Raw genomic sequence first — 21,224 nt, 5'->3', positions numbered from 1 at the left:
TTTCAAATCATTTTTCTTTGAGGGAAAAAATAAAGAGTAAAGATAAAGACTAAAGAATAATAAAGAAAAGAAAAAAAGGAAAAAAGAAAAGAAAGAAAAGGAAGAACAAAGAGTAAAATGTATACATACATTGAATCATAAAATGAGCGTAATACGTAAAATGCATATCAAAGGCCACAAGATTCAGCTAACCCTGTAACAGGGTTAGCTGAATCTTTAACGCGTCAGCAGTCAATGAGCAGTCTTGAGTGGTGATCGTCCTGCACATTGGGGAGAGGAGTTAGACTAACGGCTAGGGCGGTCGACCTTGAATTTGGGGAACTGGGTTCGAGTCTTGGCAATGACGCTGAACATCCTGTGATTCTGGGCAAATCACTTAATTCTAACAAAAAATGAATGTGGCCTCATGTAATGCAACTGGTGATATGTAAAGCGCTCTGATACCCAATTCGGGTCAAGTTTGCGCTATATAAAACTCTGTAAAATAAAAAATATGTTGTCGTCAATTATTGTTTCTTAGAACAGCTTTTTGTGGCTCTTCGAAGGGAGGCCAGCGATTTGGAAACGCACAAAGGGCCAGATGTAGGTAATTTTAATTTACCACCTCTTAAATACCGATTCATACCAAATCGGTATTTAACCCCTTCCATGCTCATGACGAGCTCAGCTCGTCAAGTAACGCGGTAAAACGAAAAAAGCCGCACAGCGCAAAAATGACCGCAGCACGCATACGGTTAAGAGGTGGTAAAATAGTGGGGGGGAGATGTAGGTATTTATGAATCGGTAAATACCGAATCGTTAAGATTCGGTATTTACCGATTCTGTAAATACCGATTCGGTATTGCCCATTGATTCCTATGGGCCTTGCAGCCCATAGGAATCAATGGGCAATACCGATTCTGTAATTACAGAATCGGTAAATACCGATTTTAGCAAGGGTGCAGGGGGTGTCACTTTGACACCCTCTGGCACCCCAAAAATAGGCATGTCTGTGTGTCACATGGCACAGGTGTGCATGCACACATGTGCATGCACACCTGGATTCGGTATTTTACCACCCAATTGGATTGGGTGGTAAAATACCGATTCTTAAAGCCCTGTGGCACTCTGACATGTGCCAGCTACATCTGCATTTACAGAATCGGTATTTTACCGAGTCTGTAAATGCATGCCCTACATCTCAAAATCCAATTTCCGGTCGGTAACGGCCGAATTCGGCCGTTACAGACCGGTAATTGGCCACCTACATCTGGCCCAAAGTCAGTTGTGTGAACAGAGAACAACAGACCCAAAATGCATGGTAAGGAATTGGGCTCCGTTTCTGGTTTTGTATTTTAAAATAGAGCTACTAATTAGGTTCAAGTTGGCTATTAATCAATCAATCAATCAATCATGCCATTTGTATAGCGCACTACTCACCCGGGAGGGTCTCAAGGCGCTTGGGGGGACGGGTATGCTACTGCTCGAACAGCCAGGTCTTGAGTTGTTTCCTGAAGGCGAGATGGTCCTGGGTCAGCCGAAGGTGGATGGGGAGTGAGTTCCAAGTCTTGGCAGCCAGGTAAGAGAAGGATCTTCCTCCGGCGGTGGCTCTTCGGATGCGTGGTACGGCTGCGAGGGCGAGGCTGGTGGACCGTAGCTGGCGGGTGGGCGTGTAGAAGGTCAGGCGGTCGTTGAGGTACTTGGGGCCCAGGTCGTGGAGAGACTTGTGTGCGTGGGTGAGGAGCCGGAACGTGATCCTCTTGTCGACGGGGAGCCAGTGCAGGTTCCTCAGGTGGCTGGAGATGTGGCTGCGTCGGGGGACATCCAGGATGAGTCGGGCGGAGGCGTTCTGGATGCGCTGGAGTCTTTTCTGTAGCTTGGCTGTGGTTCCGGCGTAGAGGGCGTTTCCGTAGTCCAGTCGGCTGGTGACGAGTGCCCGGGTGACAGTCTTCCTGGTCTCGGTCGGGATCCAGCGGAAGATCTTGCGCAGCATACGCAGGGTGTTGAAGCACGATGAGGAGACGGCGTTGACTTGTCTGGTCATCGAGAGGGAGGGGTCCAGGATGAAGCCCAGGTTGCGTGCGTGGTCGGTTGGCTTGGGTGTGGTGCCCAGGGCTGGGGGCCACCAGGAGTCGTCCCAGGCGGAGGGCGAAGATCCCAGGATGAGGACTTCCGTCTTGTCCGAGTTCAATTTCAGGCGGCTGTCCTTCATCCACTCGGCGACGTATTTCATCCCTTCGTGTAGGCAGGTTCTGGCGGTGTCGGGGTCTCTGGTGAGGGAGAGGATCAGCTGGGTGTCGTCGGCGTAAGAGATGATGTTGAGGTTGTGCTGGCGTGCGATGGCTGCGAGAGGTTTCATGTAGATGTTGAAGAGGGTGGGGCTGAGTGAAGATCCTTGCGGGACGCCGCAGATGACTTCGGTGGCCTCGGAGCGAAACGGGGGGAGGCGGACTCTTTGTGTTCTTCCGGCGAGGAACGAGATGATCCACTCCAGTGCCTTCTCTTGGATACCGATGTTGCTGAGGCGCTGGACTAGGGTGCGGTGGCAGACCGTGTCGAACGCAGCGGAGAGGTCCAGGAGGATGAGGGCCACTGTTTCCCCCTTGTCGAGCAGGGTCCGGATGTCATCGGTGGCTGCGATGAGGGCGGTCTCGGTGCTGTGGTTGGGTCTGAAGCCGGACTGCGAGGGGTCGAGGGATCCGTTCGTCTCGAGGAAGGCGGTCAGCTGTCTGTTGACGATCTTCTCAATGACTTTAGCAGGAAAAGGGAGGAGCGAGATGGGGCGGACGTTTTTGAGATCGGTGGGGTCCGCTGTAGGTTTCTTCAGGAGGGCGCTGATCTCGGCGTGCTTCCAGCTCTCCGGGAAGGTGGCGGTGTTGAAGGAGGCGTTGATGATGTTCCGGAGTTGGCGTGCGATGGTGGAGTCGGCCTTGTTGAAGACGTGGTGTGGGCTGGGGTCGGTCGGTGATCCGGAGTGGATGGTGTTCATCGTGCGGGCTGTGTCTTCGGTGGTCACCGTGGTCCAGGTGCGAAGGGTGGCGGTGGGGGGCATTGGTTCGACGGTTGGGTGCGTGGGTGGGGCGCCGAAGCTGTTGTGGATGTCGGCGATCTTGCGGTGGAAGAACGAGGCGAGGGAGTCGCAGCGGTCTTGTGACGGAGTGATGTCGTTGGTGCCGGTGCTGGGGTTGGAGAACTCCTTGACGATAGTGAAGAGCTCTTTGCTGTCGTGGGCGTTGTTGTCCAGTTGTTCCTTCAGGGATTTCTTCTTGGTGGTGCGGATGAGCTGGTGGTGCTTGCGGGTAGCGTGTTTGAGGGCGGTCATGTTGTCAGTGGTCCGGTCGAGGAGCCAGGCTTTCTCGAGGGTGCGGCAGGTCTTCTTGGAGTCCTTGAGGTCGTCGGTGAACCAGGATGCCTTCTTGCTTCTGGGTCTGCTGGGAGGGTTCTTTAGTGGCGCGAGGTCGTCGGCGCAGGCGGTCAGCCACAGTGTGAAGTTGCGGGCTGCTTCGTTGGGGTCCGTTGTGTTGGCTGGTGGGCTCTGGCTGAGGGAGGTGGTGAGCTGGTCTGCGGTGATCTTGCTCCAATTCCTGTGAGGTACCTGTTGCGGGTGGTGGTGGGTCGTGGATCTTTTGATTAACACTCCTGTACCCCAGTGCAACGGCACCCGCTGCACTATTGATAACTATGCCCCAGCACACTTACCATGTACAATTCAGGCTGTGCAATGTGCCAGGTTGGGACACTGGGCGATCACAGCCGGCCTGGTGTTTCAGCACTCAGAATTATCGCATGGGCGCAGGGCCAGATTAAACCCTGTGGAGGCCCCTGGGCAATTGACCCCCCCACCACCACCACACAGATACGTTTTTAATTTAACCAACCAACAATTTTAATAAACCAATTTCTTTACACAAAACTAAACATTAACAATTATGAAGTTATTAAACAATTGTATTTTTTTAATATATCAACAAAACTCTCAAAACAAAACAATTCTCTTTCCTCAACTTGTTTATGGTGAAATCTTTCAGGATATCTTGGACGTCTACCTGTTGCAAGATGTCCTATTCAGTGAAGTCTTTAATGCAGTTTTCGTGTCTTTGAGTTGATTAATTTTGTTCCTATCTTTTGGAAACAGTTTAAGACAGCTTAATTGTAATTTTCTTTCAAGATAAAATCAATATATTTTTGATCTATTGTCGCGGGCCCCTAAAGGAGTGGGGCCCATAGGCCAGTGCCTACTTTGCCTATTTGGTAACCCGGAACTGCATGTGAGAATGGTGGGTAGATTTAACCAGTATGCGTATTCATTCGAGCAAGGGCTCTGGGCAAATACAGGCTGGCTTCCAGTGACCACCCCATCCCCACTCCAGATAAACACTACAGGGAGACATGGAAAATCAAGTCAGCAAAATGCCAGGGGTAGAGGAAGTGACATCACACACCCTCTGACTTAATGACACTATAGGATGGGACATCATATGACCGTTGACACATTTTCTTTCCAGGATTGGTCACATGGTGCTATATAAAGCGCTCTGGTACCCGATGCCAGGTCAAGTTTGCGCTATATAAAACTCCATTAAAATAATAATAATAGTAATAAATGCCTGAATAATGTAAAAATAACACAAACAAATGCCTATTTTAGATACCACATATATTATGGACATGCCATGATCTTTGAAAGTGATGGGAAATAATGCTTGCCCTGAATTGTAACGAGTAACAAATGAGCCGGACCTCATCGAGGGAGTGTGCAGAGGGGTGCTAAAACCGAGAACATGTTTTGAATTATTGGGCTAAAATAGTCCATTTTAAAGTAAATTTTGCACATAAAATAGGTTAAAAAAACGCTATAGGCTCTGAAACATTACTCCTTAAATATGTATGTCCCTGCATGATGTGCCAAGCCAATGAACCCAAGTTAAAAAAAAAATTGCTATGGGCCCACATATGTAAAAAAACAAAGTTACCTTCCTTGAGCCTTGGTCGGCATTGTGTCATGCCACCCCAACCACCTCATATGCCAAGGAACCCATCATGCCAAAAATCACATACATAATGCCAGTGCCAGAATTCTGCCATTAATGTCAACTGTATGGCATGGTTAACCTTTAGGTCATCCCGAATATGTCAGGACCAGAATTTTGTCATGATTGCCTCCCATATACCACTGTTGTGTCCCTGTTAAAATCGGGGGTCTCTAGTTGGCAGGGGTTTGTCCAAATAGGGACACTTGCTTCTAGTCAGGGTAAGGGGATACACACTCTAGATAACCCCTGTTCACCCCCTTCTTAGCTTGGCACAAGCAGACTGTCTTATCCCAAAGGCAATGTGTAAAGTATTTGTACCAACTCTCACAGTAACACAGTGATAACACCCCAAAAGGACACCACAACGGTTTAGAAATAAAAGTATTTTTATCTAAACTTAACTAGACAAAAACGACAAAAATCCAACATACAAGTATTAAGAAAAATGACTTTAAAAAGGTTTTAGCAACTGAGTCTATAGAAAACTATGGATGCGTGATTTCTTGCAAAGTGCCTGTCGTTGTGCCAAAATTTACCAAGCCAGACAGCCGCAGCGATGGAAAACGTTAAAAAACAGAGATGCGTTGATTCCTGAGACCTTCGTGGATGCGAAGCAACAGTTTCACAGGACACAGGGGAGAGGCGTGTCGGGTCCGGTCTGTAGGGGGAAGCGATGCATCGATTCTGAGACGACTTCGATCCGTGGATGATGCGTTGAGGAAAACTTGCCACGCAGGGACGATGTGTGGAAATCCGGCATGCGTTGCCAAACAATACAGCGTCGTCGAGTGCTGCTGCGTCGGTTTCTTCAGCCACGATTCCTCGAAGCGTCAATTCTTCCAACGGTGACAGGCGTGTGCAGGGAAGATTTTTCTTGCACGATAGCGTTGTGTCGGAAAAACTGTCGCAAGAAACAAGGGGTCAATTTTCTTGCTGTAGGGTTGCTTTCCAGCTACCAGCAGCAGTAACAACCTCCAGACAGTCACAGGCACTCCTGGCAGGTCAGAACACCCAGCAAGGAAGTTCAGGGGGGCTGGGGTGAACTCTTTGTGTTCTTGAGACTTCAAAACAGGAGGCAAGCTCTACTCAAGCCCTTGGAGGCTTTCCTCAAGCAGGGGACACAGCAGCCAGCAAAGTTCTTCTCCTTACCTTGGCAGAAACAGCAACTGTAGGCCAACGCAGACACACAGCAAGGGCAGTTCTTCTCCTCAGTCAGCTCTTCCCCTTAGCAAAGTTTCCTCTTGATTCCAGAAGTAGTCTAAAGTTCAAGGGTTTTAGGTCTAATACTTATACACCAAAAGGTCTTCGTTCTCTTTGTGCAGAGAAGCCTTGTGCCAAGTCAAAACCAGTTCTGTCCTTTCTGGTGCAGCTTTCAGTCAGGAGGTGGAGACCGCATTGTGGCAGGCAGACCAGGCCCATTCAGGTGAAAGGAAATCTCCACCCCCTACTCTAAATTCAGCCCAGGTCTATCCATCCCAGCACTGACTCACAAGGCTCTCTGGAGCCACTGCTCCTCCCCAGCCCCTGACACTCCAAACCCAGACAGTCAATCCACTTCCTAGCAGAGGGACACTGGAGGGCTAAGCAAGAAAATACATACTTTCTAAAAGTGGTATTCTCAAACACAGAATGCAAAAATCACCCCCACTAAAAGATGCCTTTTAACATTCTGAGTTCAGGCATACTAAACTTTTTTTTTTCCTACCTTATTCCCAGGGGCAGTTATGTTTATAAGACGTTATAAACAAACTCCCCATTCTGTCCTATGGGAATAGGTAGCTTTGCAATAGTAAACAAGCATTTGCAATGCAATAGGTCTCACAGCATTAAAGTTTGAGTTATTGGCATTGTATATGACAATGTGTTGCATTACATTTTTAGCAAAGTCTGTATTGGTGCATAAAGATGATTTGCAAAATGATAGTCGTTGAAAAATATTAAGCAATGTTTGCAATAATATTATATTATAATAATATTGTAAGTTACTGTTGTAGTTATAAGCATTTTGGTAGTGCATAGTGATGTTGTGGTGCCCTTGAGTGATGCTGTGGTGGACAACACTATACAAAAGCTAATAATATATCATGCTTGCTGAGAGTTGGAACTCAGCGAGGTGATGGACAGGACTAGCAGCTTTTCATCTGCTAGACTGTAACCATAGGTGGCAAGGAGACCTCTCAAAATCCTTCAAGAGTAGGAGAAGTCTCCCCAGGGCCGCTAATACACCAACTTTCCTGGGTAACTCTGCTGAGGCTGCTGGGCATCCCTGCAAGAATAAGACAAGAAGTTCCCCCTGCCAACTTCTCTCACTCTTCCTTTACCCGCTGCCTGCTGCAGCATCTGACAGACCCCACCTCTAGCAGCTGCTCACAAATCCTGATGGGTGACCTGGGATAGAGGATGTCCCAGATCTGTGTAGCTTCTCCAGTCACCTACACCACTCAGCAGCAGAAATCCAGAATCCACTAGGGCCATTAAGTGCTACAGAGATTACACACAAACAGAAGAGCCAGTGAGTTATAAGCAATAGCACATTGCTGTAGCAACAAAGTAAGATTGTTCCATTTCTCTGCCACAATATTAAGTCTTGCACCTTTATCCACCTGTGGGGTTTGGTCTTCCACTGAAGGAAAGTCCATACAAACTGGTACAGTCTACGCATTGCCCCAGGTTTTTAGTCAGTAGCCACAGATTTAAAAGCCCTGGCTCACTTATGGAGTATTTAGTTTATTCCAAATGCTAGATTTATCTTAATGGATTTTGACACCTGCCTCTCACCCCCTCAAAAAAAAATCCCATGCCATCACTGCCACTTCCCAAATCTCCGATTTACACTATTTGTTTTTTACTAGGACTGGGTCAGGAGTATTATCTGGTTTCTTCCGCACGTTTTCTCCTAAAAACACCCAAATCTACCCCTAACCCCAAATGCACTTGATATAGCCCAAATCTATGTGATCCCCCTTTCTCTATGTCTGTAGGCGGTGATTGAGCGGAGCACTCTGTAGTCCCTTGGCGGACTATAAATAGTTGCACTGACCTACCTTGCATTAACTCTAGTCTTCTTTGTAGGTGAAAATAAAAACCTTTTGGTTGGTCTACATGCTCTATTTTGTTAGCCTGCTTTGTGTATCAGTGCAGTGTCACTTACTGTTTTTTACCCTTAGGGTCTTGATGAACTCTTGGTCATAGCTAGTCCACTTCTCAACAAACCACTACACTTAGTAGTGAATCCCACAGTCTTTACACACCCAACACTTTGGTGGGGAACTCTATCACAACTTTCTTTGAGCCACTCCATGTTGCAGTTACCTTCATCCATGACCCATGCCGCCTGTTCCTCATGGTTTAGCATCAACCCGGTAAGAAAGGGTCTCGGGGCTTCTGACAGTCCCTAGCACCCAGAATCCAGCCGAACCCTGTTACATTGTAGTCTACAAGATTACTGATGTAATTAACAAACACTGCTATGTTTTGGGCTGCACATAAACTTTGAGCAATGTGTCAGAGTACTTTATTTGGTACATTTGGTCGTACAACACAATGTCGTGGCTGAAATTTCTACTTACAAAAATCTCATACACAGTATACACTACAACTGTATCATCGAGTTAAATAAACAAAGAAGTAAAGATTTACGATTCTTAACTCCACATCTACTTATCTTAACTACACGATGGTAACAGATTTTGTGAATGCAATATTTTTGGGGGCTGTTAATTCAACTGCAGTATAGTGACCTCCTACTTCTGAAAGCTTTTCAGAATGGGTTACAGAACCCATGCTTCGCGGACTATTTCTCACGTCTTAAAATATTTAATTGTGACCGAGCTGTAATTGCGCACGAAGAGCAATGTTGACAAAATCCAAAATAGTGGCTGATAGCGATGCAGTCCCAACAAATAGCTCCTTGTCTTATGCTTCAACATCCAGTGGTTTCATCAATCTTGTGTCATACACTGCTAGGTGAAAATCCAGCAGGAATAGCTTCCCTAAATTACGCAACTGTCTACATACGTGTGGTAACCAGATTAAATATTCATGAGCTGGGCAAATTTGGACAGTGCCCTGTACACAAAAAAAAGAATTGCAAAACATCAATTAAAGTTTCAATCCCTCTATGTCACCAGCAGTTTCAAGCCCACACTTAATACTATTTAAGTTTTAAAGAAGCTACTTTAAGACCATTACAGAGTTTACGAAATGAATAGTTGTAAACTGTGTCTGGTGGAGAGTGTTTTCACGGTTTGCTTCCCCCTCCGCGTGCACTGGACAATGAGCGAAACAGAAACCTGTCGTGGGGCGGGACTTCCGTCTTGTGAAGCCCGTGCCCTCGGAGTGCCTGGCCAGAGGAGCAGTGGAGACGCGGGGCTCCCATGCCCGAGGGAGAGCCCCGCGGTGGCGGCTGAAGTCCGGAGTGGCGGTAAGTGGGCCTTAATGGGGGGAGGGGGTCTTGGTGCACTCGTGTGTGTGTGTGTGTCTGCGCGTGTGTGTATGTGTGCGACGGCGGCTTGGTGCACGTGTGTATGTGTGTATGTGTGTATGTGTGTATGTGTGTGTGTGTGTGTGTGTGTGTATGTGTGTGTGTGTGTATACAACGGCGGGGGGGGCTTGGTGCACTCGTGTGTGTGGACGCATGTGTGTGCGCGACGGGGTGTGTGTCTCTGTATGTATATGTGTGTGTGCACGCATGGGCGCTCGTGTGCGTCTCTGTGTGTGCGCATGCGTGTGTGTTGGAGCTTCCAAGGAGACAGGAGATGGCCACAGCGCGCGCGTGGCCTGCTCCAATCGCCATGCGCGTGGCCAGGTCCTATCTCCTGGAAAGCTGAGTCGCTAACAATAGGTCTCTGGCGAGACTGCGCTTTCGCGCGGTTAACGCCACGAGACCTAAAAACGAAATTGGCAGTAATTCACTATCAGGACATGCCACACACATCAGGGCATGTCCTACCTTTCACATGCACTGCACCCTGTCCACAGGGGTACCTTGGGTCTACCTTAGGGGTGACTGACATGTAAGAAAAGGAAAGGTTAGGGCCTGGCAGGTGGGTGCACTTGCCCTAGTCGACCTGGCACTAAAAACAGCACACAGACACTACAGTGGGAGATCTGAGATACTGTTTCAGAACTACTCATGTGGTCGGCACAATCAGTGATGAAGGCCCACTAGTAGTATTTGATTTATCAGCCCCAGCACACTCAGTGCACTTCACTAGAGACTGACCAGTAAATCAAATATTCCAATCATGGATAACAAATCGTGTTCACAATTTACACAGAGAGCATCTGCACATTAGAAACCACAGGTCAGGAAAAAATAGGAGGAAGAAGCAAAAAGTTTAGGGATAACCCTGCAGAAAGAGCCAAGTCCAACAGTCCCCTTATGCCACATATTACCTCAACTGGGCTAGAGCCTTTTGGGTGCCACCTACGCCAATCATTTTCTTAAGTATGGCAATGCCAGCATTTTTCCATAGGTGCCCCATATGTCAAGCGTTACCTCTAGTATGCCAGCACTAGTATTTTACCACAGGCCCATTTCGCCCATAATTACATCTAGTAGGCCAGCACCAGTACTTTACCATGAGCCCATTATGCCAAGAATTACCTCTAGTATGCCAGCACCAGTACTTTATCGCATGTGCCCGTTATGATAAGAATTGCTTTCAGTATGCCGGCATAACTATTTTGCAGCATATGTCTCTATAAGCTAAGAAAATATTTGAGTATGCCCAAGCAGGCCAAAGACATGCAAGCATAACAGCCACATTCTCAGTCTCGCTCACTTACATTCGCTCGTTCTCACTCACTCGCACTCATTCACACTCACTAACCCTCCTCTTGTTCTACGCTACCCCTTATGCACTTTATGAGCGGATTCAATAATTCTTTCCCTCCACATTTTGGGAGCAATGATCTTGTTTCCTCTCCTTATACCCCACTCATCCTCACACAGATCACCTTCGGCACGATTAAAGCATTCTAACCCTGTATGACACTTCAGCCAACCATCTCTGATCCAATGTGAAACGATTCTTACCTCTTTATCACATCCGACAGCTTTTTTTGCACTTCAGGAATTGCTTCTATTTCCATACATGCAACAGCTGCCACCCATTCCAGTTCTACTTCAATCTCCACGCTTGTACCTGGGTTCACCTTCCTTACTGATTAGGACTCTGACCATCTACAAATCAATTGATTGTTCCTGCCGGGTATTCCACTACAACATCACACACCTCAAGATATGCCAACCATTTGATAATTCTGGGAAAAGCCAATCTAGACCCTCACATAGTTATTGAACTATTGATTTATGATCTGTATGGGTCTTGTATAGTGTTACAGTTCTTGAGCATTTTATATTTTTGTGTATTATTAACAACTTAATGAATATGGATACACTTTCACATTTATTTGTGCATACTGACATGATGCTATTGCATTTGAAATACATTTCCTATAACATATAAACGTCTGTTTTCATGGCTTTTGTTAACTAGGCCTCAATGTAGGCCCACACACAGTCTTGTATCTTGTTCAAAATAGATGTCTCCCCCTGCACATTGCTCTGTTCATTATTTCTGCAGCACAGTCAAGAAAAATCAAATGTATTTATATTGATTGACACTGTTCTGGTTGTTCTCAATTAAAACTTTCCACAATAATGTTTCTTCTCACAAGGACCATCCGCAGAGTCACTATATCCTTTCATTCATAATAGTTTGCTGCTGTTCTTGTTACTAGTTAACTTTGCGGGTTTATTTTGCATTTATTATCTGTGTACCATATCTTTTGAATTTTTTGATTTTTTGTTTTGTTTTATTGGTGATCTAGAACTCAATCATTTAGTGAGCCCTTACTTGATTGACTGTATATTGATATGCTGTGGGGTGCCTTTCTTCCGGGGCATATTACCTCATAAAATTGAGTTATGTTATGTTATGTATACTTGTAGAGCGCACGGTTACCCTAGGATGTCCTGGCGCTAACACCGTCTCAATACATCAACCTGTGACAGAGTTGTTAAGGTAATATTTCGGGGGGCATAATTTGAAGGACTCCCTGCACCTACAATAGTATACCTCGTATATGAGATCTGAAGTGTATTGCTGCACAAAATTGCTAATATCTCTCAGCATAACCGAATAACAGCTCTATGTTTCTTTCAATGAAGAAGAAGCACGGCCATTTTGTATCAGACTTAAAACAGGGCCCAAAATACACGAGCTTGCATGTATAGTAGGTAGTTCTTTAAATTTCAAGTCAAATATGCCTAGAAGTAGGGCATTTATGTTTTTCTCTTTTGCATTTTCAAACTTGTATTGGCAAAACTTATCCCATTCCTTTGTTCACATTTCCTTAATAATTCTTGCATTGCTTTGGTCTTGTCAGAAAAATATAATACAAATTTGGAATAGATTTCAATTACGCCCAAAATGATCTTAAATCATCCTTGTTGGCTGGTACCAAAGCATTTTGCACAAATGTATCAACTTATTTTAGGTCTTGTTCCCTTTTGATCAATGACATGACCCAAATATGTTACACTGTTAGCTTAAAGCTTGCACCTCTCTGCTTTGTCATCCCAACTATTTTTTGTAAAATATTTAACACCCTACTCAACCTGTTATCAAACAGTGTTTCTGTCCCAGCATGGACCAAAATATCACCTTGAAAACAGCAAACTTCCATGAAATCTCAAGCTGGCCTTCCAACAATCTCTTAGAAATGGCTGATGGCAGCACCAGGTCACATTCTACATTTAAGCGGAACATACTGCTTCAGGATGCAGGGCCGGCTTTAGAGGTGGTAGCACCCGGTGCAGCAATCATTTTTGGCACCCTGACACCCCAAGACCGCCTCCTCAGATTCTATCACCACCACTGGGGAAAACTACCCCTCATCTCTCCAATCATAAGTTATTTCTAAACACAATGTCCCTGAGGTCAGCACCCCCTCCAAAGGTCAGTGCCCAGTGGGACCGTACGAGCCGCCCTGCCCTAAAGCCGGCCCTGTAAGGATGCACATTCCAGAACCAATAGATGTTTTGTGATGGATCTTTCGAGGTAAGGGAGACGTGTAATATGTTTTATAAATACTCAGGCGCGATGTAAACTATATATTCTGCCGTTTAAACTTTGGAAGGAGTGAGAACGTTAAAGGGTGGGCCCTCAGCTTCTCCCCCAATTGCAATCATACACTAGAGAGGGGGAACCATAAATGATGAGTGAATGTTTAATTCTATCCCCAGCGAGTTGGCAGTAAGCACCCAGATAAATTAGTGCCCGTGCCACGTTTGCTGGGGTCTATATCCTATTTCCAGATATGTACAAGTCTGTCTGCTGACAAATCCCCGTGTTATACATACATACACACACAAATATGAGTCTATATATACATATATGAAAAGAACAAGAGACTATAAAACCATTTATGGCTCAAACAGCAAAATTAAGGAGAAAATTACTTGTGAAACACAATCGGTAGAATATGTTTTGGAATGTCAATGTGGAATCCCATATGTAGGCAGCACCATCAATAAATTCAAACTACGTATATTGCAACATCTAAGAGGAGTCACGAATAATGATTACCAATAAGCCATGGCGAAGCATATATGGGAAAAACATGATGGCAAGCCCGAGAACATGACATACTATGGCATCAATCATATACAGAGTAAACCGAGAGGAGGAAACACAGAACTGAAACTACGACGTGAGGAGTCAAGGATGATCCTCCTACTGGGTACAGAGGCTCCCAATGGGCTAAATGATGATGCTGAATTATACATCCATATTTAGATAGAAACTTTGGGAACCCACGGCACTACCATCAGCTGACAGAAAAGGACTTACACGATGGACAATTCCCACATCAATATGATTGGGATCAAATGAGAATGTGATAATGAACATTAAAAATGGACTGTCCTCTGGATTTTCAATCCAAAAATGAGATGGAGCTTTAGATGGAACTGTGTGAGGGATTACCTACATGAGGTCCTGGCTTACACATTTCTCAGCAAATTGGTCTTCGAATGTTATCAATTGACATGGAAGAGTGGATATACATTTATGATATGAAGGATTATAAAGGAGTGGTACTATGGGACAGGATAAAATAGGGACCTTTTATTGAAGAGATTGTTATCTTGCATGTGGCATTTTTCAGTTTTTGAGGACATGTTGCCACTTTTAATTGGTCTACAGATTATTGTCATCATTCTTGAGATTTATAGCACCTAGCACTTTATAAAACTGCAGGTTAGAACTTGGGATGTTTACAGCACCATGCACTTTAGGGAAAATATGGGGGTGATTAGATTATGTAGGACCTAACACAAACATTTGACTTGCTTTATCCAGAAATGTGGATGAGAGTGATTTCAAGCATGATAATATGGTCCTATGACCTGTTTACAGCACAATTGCACTTTAAAATCAAGGTACTGTTAAACAAACCAATGGAACTTTTAACATCATAGGGACTGTATATGAATAGAATGAGCCATGAAGTTAACTTGGATGTATTTGATTGAATTTTACCTGCTCTCATCTGTCTTATCCATTTGTCATGTATTGAAATGAACTACTAATAGGGAGATGGAAAGATGGAAGGATATTGCCCTCTGACATGTAGAAACAAGCCTAAATAGATCACAAGAAATGTTTTACATTTTTTATAAACTTTTACTGGTCCCTACATCTGATCTGGTTCCAATTTTACCCTCCTGTACTATTACTAATTTTTGACACACTTTTTTACTCTCCTGGATATTTCTACTCTCCTGGATACTTCACTTTTACAGATAGATACCTCTCTCCTTTTTATGTCTTTTCTGTGTCTTTTTTTAATGTCTTTTTATGCCTTTTGGTACTTATAAATGTGTATTTGCACGTCTACTTGCACATCTTAAGATTAAGAGTAGAAGTACATATTTTCCTCTTTTACAAAGTATGAAATTCTAGATTTTCATTCCCCTCTCGCCAATCCTTGTGCTTGTTCTTCTTGGGGAAAGATTTTTTTTAAAAAGAGAATTTTTTCAGGCGGTTATTTGTTGAATGTTATGTGGCCCACTGGACTAGGTGATTAGCTGAATTGTGGACATATTGGTACTTTACCGTAATTGGACAGCAACCACAACCTAAGCTAAAACAAATGACATGTCATGAGTACTTGAACCATAATTGGAAAACCATTGTCAACATAACAAATGACTGGTCAGGACTAAATACCATTGTAGTGTAAAAATGGAAGATTTGAATATAGGACATATGGGTACACCCTATAAAAACATAAAAACTATTACCTCCTGTGTGTAGTGCAACAAACGTGAAAAATAACAAAAAAAATGAAAAAGAATGTAAAAATATGTGAAAAAATTGTGTATGTATCTCTTTAAATTGTGGAGAAATTTTCAGAGGGACTTTTCCTTTTAAATGGATTGTCTATACTCATACACTCTAAGACCCTGTCCAAGGATCAGGCCGAAATGCGTAGGTTTTTTTTTTGTTGCACTGTCTGTGGCATGATATAAATTAAATAAAAGGACTTACTTTGATGATCCTGCAAGGACGTGGCTGTGCTATCGTCTTCCAAGCCTGGGGAGTGGGGGGCTGCTCTGGTGAAGAATATATATATATATATATATATATATATATATATATATATATATATATATATATATATATATATATATATATATATATATATATATATATATATATAATAGGTTCTTCACCCACTGTGGCTTGCTTCATCATTATACCCTCACTCATGCACCTAGTTTACATGAGTGGGCTCAGCGCGTTTGTAAGCAGAGCTCTTATAAATACAAGTGCAAGGAGTGATAGTGAATTAAAATTATATAATATATATAGATGTCTTGGAACACTACATCCAAATGACATCTGACTGTTTAAAATCTTGCCCTAGACCCTGTAGAACAAAACCCATCAAGAGGATCTAAAGGTAGTTTTAATTCACCATCACTCCCTGCACTCATATTTATAAGAGCTCTGCTTACAAACGCGTTGAGCCCACTCATGCAATAGATTTCAATTACACCAAAAATGATCTTCAATCATCCTTGTTGGCTGGTACCAAATCATTTAGCACAGAATGTACCAACTTATTTGAGGTCTTGTGCCCTTTTGATCAATAACATGACCCAAATATGTTGCACTGTCACCTTCATGCTTGCACTTTTCTGCTTTGTCAAACCCAACCCTATATTGCAAAATGGTGAACACCCTACTCAACTTGTTATCAAGCAGTGCTTCTGTACCAGCATTGAACAAAATATCACCTTGAAAACCTCAAACTTCCATTCAATATCAAACAAGCCTACCCGCAATCTCTCAGAAATGGCTGATTCTAGCACCAGTGAATGAATAGTTGGGGGTATTGCACTCAGTTTTCTAGCACCAGGTCAAATTCTACATTTAAGCTTAATAGAATGCCTCAGGATGCACAGTCCAGAACCAATAGATGTATTTGTGGTGGGTCACTTCGGTGTTGAGGTAGGGGAGACGTGTAATAAGTTTTCTAAATACTCAGGCGTGATGCAAGACTATGTGTTCTATCCTTCCAGGGAGCAGAGGTCAGTGCATTTCAATTGTTGGTGATATTATTTGAGCAAGGCGTAGAGTTCTGCAGAACTTGAAGTTACATGAACTGGAAATTGCAGTCATCTGTTGGCCTGCAAGCACCGCCAGAGAAGGACATCCTTTCTCACATCCAAACCAGGGAGTCTAGCGCATACCAGAAGCTAAGCACCTTGACAATGATGCTTGTTCACCACAGCTCACTTCTATGGCCTTGACTGCTTCTCTCCACCATAGGCGGCATGCGCCAAATCGGGGCCGCCATGCCTTCGAGAGGTGCTCTCAAAAGAAAAGGCAGGCCTGGCTCCAAGCGGCCCAGAGCCCAACATAAAACCTTACCTTGATGAACCAAACTTTCATGCAGCGATCCACGTCTTGCCCACATAGATGGTCAACATCATGCACACTTTTAGAGGCTTGTGGTGAGTATTCAAGCAAAGATCCACTCCCTCCCCATGTGGATGGTGAGCATCATGCACCCCTTACAGGCTTATGGTGGGTATTCAAGCAATGATCCACTTAGGACCCGAACATGCTGACTTCCATTGCTCGCTTGTAATAAAACTAACACACGCGAGTAGTAATACTATTCTTTTGTGTTAGGTGCCTTCTGGAATCAGAACAAGCCTCGAATATGGCTATTATGCACTACTACTACTAATAATAATATTTTAGGCGGCTTGTCCCTGAATAAACATGGCCGTCTAACGAAATTGCTTGGGTGGGCAGGCGGCCCAAAATTTAAAATCCGTAGTTCCATCTGCACTCCACAACCTTAAAAGTGCAGGTGCTGGGAGCCTTACCTGTAGGGATCACTGAGCTGACTCCGGGGTTTCGGGGTGACAAGAATGACCCGGAACCGATCAAGTGCTGAAGCAGAAGAAGGTACGCCACAGCCTGGTCGAGGCGATTCAGGCAAAGCCCCAATCGGCAGCGGAAAAAAGGCAGGGCCGGGAATGACAACGATAGTGGCAATGGTGAGAAGTGAAATCAAGAGCCGGCAGTGAGTGTAAATCCACCGAGACGAGCGTTACGGAATCAAGCTGCGCTGGAGTGAATTAAACAATTTACAACAAGGGGTGGTGATGGACAGAGCCTCTGAATTAAGCAGAGTACTCTCACCCAGTCAAGAGATCAGGGCTAGATCCAACACCGTTTTTTAGCTCATTGCACCATCCCAGTTTCAGAACCTGGCTGTATGCAAATTAGTCTGTCCCTGGCCCAGTGCATCATGGGAACAGGGCAGACCAGACTACAAAAGCCAATTCTTACACTGGGAAGGAAACAAGCTTCCGGGGACCGGTTTCTGCCATTTCAGGCGTCTTCGGCCCGGCTTGCTTGAATCCTGATGGTGCAATGAGCAAGGGACTCACATCTGAGTATACCCTTCCACGCTTAGGGTGGACAAAATAATTTACAACAAGGGGTGGTGATGGACAGAGTCTCTGAATTAAGCAGAGTACTCTCACCCAGTCAAGAGATCAGGGCTAGATCCAACACCGTTTTTTAGCTCATTGCACCATCCCAGTTTCAGAACCTGGCTGTATGCAAATTAGTCTGTCCCTGGAGTGAATTAAACAGCAGTCGCGCAGGGCTGACTCCGATATATGAGACAGCGAGGCGGACACGGTAAGGCCTGAAATAAAAGGCAGCGCTGAGAGACCGAAATCAGAATACTGATATAGCTGGAAGGGTCCCCCAATCTGCCCCAAATGTACGATCAGCAAGACTGAACAATCCTGGGTGGCTGGAGGATAGAGGATCAGTAGGCGGCCTGGCTGTGAGACATAAAGCGTAAAGGAGATGATGGAGCCATCCCTGCTTAGGGTGCCCGGGGGTACTGTACATTTGCATCCGAGTCGCTTGGGACCGGTAAACTACAGAACAGAGACTGGGCGTTTGGGTCCTGGTCTATTTAGAGGGCCAGAAGTGTGGTAGAAGAACCACAGATGTCCAAAAGCCAACAATTAGACAGGTCTGAAGAATAAGGCGAACCCCGAGCTGGTGGGGAATGGAGAGAAGGCCCAAGAGTGAACTCCCCCAATATAGGCGGACAGGCATCAAGAGCCCAGTTGGTCGACTCAAAGTCAGAATGGACAGACCTAGAGCGATTGGGACCCGGTGGTATTGGCCTGGAGGAAAACGCTGGGGGAGTTGCCCCTCCACCCCCCCCTTAGTGCAGCAAGGAAGCTCCAGGCGGAAACAGAGAGCAGGGGGCTGGGAGCCCCTGGGGAGATCTGCCTCTAGAGGGATCACAATGGTTTCTGATACGCAAACGGAGTCTGGAAATAACACTAAATAAAGGACTCAGCAGGAAGGAGGAAATGAAGCCCAAAGTGAACCCACTGCCGTAATCTAACAAAATGGATAAGTACGTGCTCCCAAGGACCCATCTAGAGGAAGGCACAGGAGCAACGGGACCCGTGCCTGCAGAGGAGCCCTCCCTGGGAGCCATAATGGCAGCAAGCCTTAAACAGACTCAGTGTCAACGCAGGAGGGCCTCCTTCGAGCAGACCTACAAAAGACTTCTGGAAAAGTTTATACGGCAGAGGTAGATATTCGGGAACAGCTGCATATGTTAACTAAGCGGCAGGAAGTGTTGGAAGCGAGGGTGGAGGATCAAGAAGGGAGATCCATGCAATAAAAATATTTTTTTTTAAAAAGGGAGATCCAGACGAAACACACTACATATAGTGGGAGTCCCTGAGAGGAGGGAGCAGAGGCCCAAAGTGTGGACCTCTTTGTGGAAGACTTGATCGTCAATAACCTGAAACCCAAGTGCCTGTCGAACTTTTTCTCAGATGAACGGGCCCACAGGGCCAAGATCCCACATCCAAAACCAGGAGCCCCGCCACATACCATCATAGCTAGGATGCTGAACTTTAGAGATCGAGATATCATCCTGAAGGCAGCCAGATCAAAAGGTGATCTCAAATACAATAACTTCACAATCCATTTCTTCCCTGACTTCACATACCAGGCTCCAAAACATAGGAGGGGAATTCGAGGAAGTAAAGAGGTCCCTGAGAGAGAGAGACATTAAATATATGATGCTATTCCCAGCCAAGCTAAAAATCATGGATGATGGGAAGTCCTGGTTCTTCACCACACCAGAGGAAGGAAGGGATTGGCTGGAAGGGTGGAGGGTGCAAGGTCCCGAACACCAGAGAGGTCCAAGAAAGACTCACCCGAGGAGCTCAGCTAATGGTGGCTCCCAGGCGAGCGACAACGACACACGAAACTGAGAGGGGTCTCCGCCTGGGTCCTAAACCTGAAGTGGAAAAAAAGGGAACAGATCGGAGCTCGAAGTCCCACACCCCAAAACAGACAAGAGTATTGAAGGCACATAGAAACTCCAAGGGGCAGCTGCGAGAGGAAGTGCTGTCGCAAGACTGATGGAGAGACTGCTGTATAAACGGGAGTCGGGAGACACTGGTAGGACGTATCAGTCCTGATTTAACTGTCAAATGTGGGTATCCAGTGTGGGGTTTGGGGTGAGGCGGGAGGGGGTTTGGGGGGAGGTGGGAAGGGGTTGGGGGAAGGGAGGGCCAAATGGGAGTTGTGGGGATGTACCTAATAAGAGACAAGTAGTAATTGTGGGCCTGACAAGCACTCAGAGCAAATACAACAGGGTAGCCAACCCCACTCAGATGGTTGAATTGCAGCTCTGGGTGACAGGCGCTCTGCAAATTGGGGTAGAGGGAGGTTTAAGTCCCACAGTGCAGGCTGTCAGGGAGGAGAGAGTTAAGGGATTTAAGGTTATATTAGTTGAAGTGATAGCAGTTGATCAAGATACTAAAACTGAAAATGTGACACAAAACAAACAGGAAATAGTAAGTCAGGGGGCATCCTTCAAAATCCAAGAGGGGCAGTAAGAAGGAGGAACACACACCAAAGTAAAAGATGCAAGATCATCGCAGGCTTAAAATTATGTCAAGGAACGTACATGGCTTTGGGTCTAAAATCAAGCGCACACTAGTACTTCAGTTCCTCAAGTGACACAAACCTGATGTGGTTTTACTACAAGAAACACACCTGCAAGGAGTAACTACAAAGCATTAGATAGGTGAGTATATAGATTAATAGCAATTGCTGGGTATACGTCAGGATCACAGGGAATGGGTATCCTCCTCTGAGCCACTGTCACATATGTCCCGGAGAGGACATGGCGTGATCCACTGGGCAGAATAATATTGCAGTTCGGGAGCTGGGATAGTAGAACTTTGAACCTGGGCTCAGTATACGTCCCACCAATGCTACAGAGTGAAACAAGGGCAGCTCTAGTTGCGCAACTCCTGGAGTTACCGATAGGCACACTGATTATAGGGAGTGACATTAAAGATGTAATGTCCCTGTCAGGAGACAGGTGGCCGGGGAGGGCAGTTACACACACTGCAATCTCCTGGGAGGCTTTGCAAGGGCACTAGGTTGGGTAGATCTTTGGAGAGCCCACAACGGGCCGAGTGCCAAAATACACATCAGTCGGCGAGGCATGGTAGTTTATCAAGGATAGACTATCTGTTCACCCAAGAGAGGGACGTAGAAAATGTCCTAGACACACACCAACTAGCATGAGGCATCACAGATCACTCCCAGGTAG

At 45.4% G+C, this 21,224-nt stretch overlaps 1 protein-coding gene across 1 annotated transcript in view; it reads right to left on the bottom strand.

Annotated features, from left to right (window-relative positions):
- GGT1 (gamma-glutamyltransferase 1) overlaps positions 1 to 21,224 on the bottom strand; it is a 784,209-nt gene that overhangs the window by 227,761 nt on the left and 535,224 nt on the right. The gene's annotated exons all lie outside the window — the stretch shown is intronic.

Source organism: Lissotriton helveticus, chromosome 11 (genome assembly GCF_964261635.1).
Source record: "Lissotriton helveticus chromosome 11, aLisHel1.1, whole genome shotgun sequence".
Taxonomy (NCBI): domain Eukaryota; kingdom Metazoa; phylum Chordata; class Amphibia; order Caudata; family Salamandridae; genus Lissotriton; species Lissotriton helveticus.
This window is presented reverse-complemented; position numbering and strand designations above follow the sequence as displayed.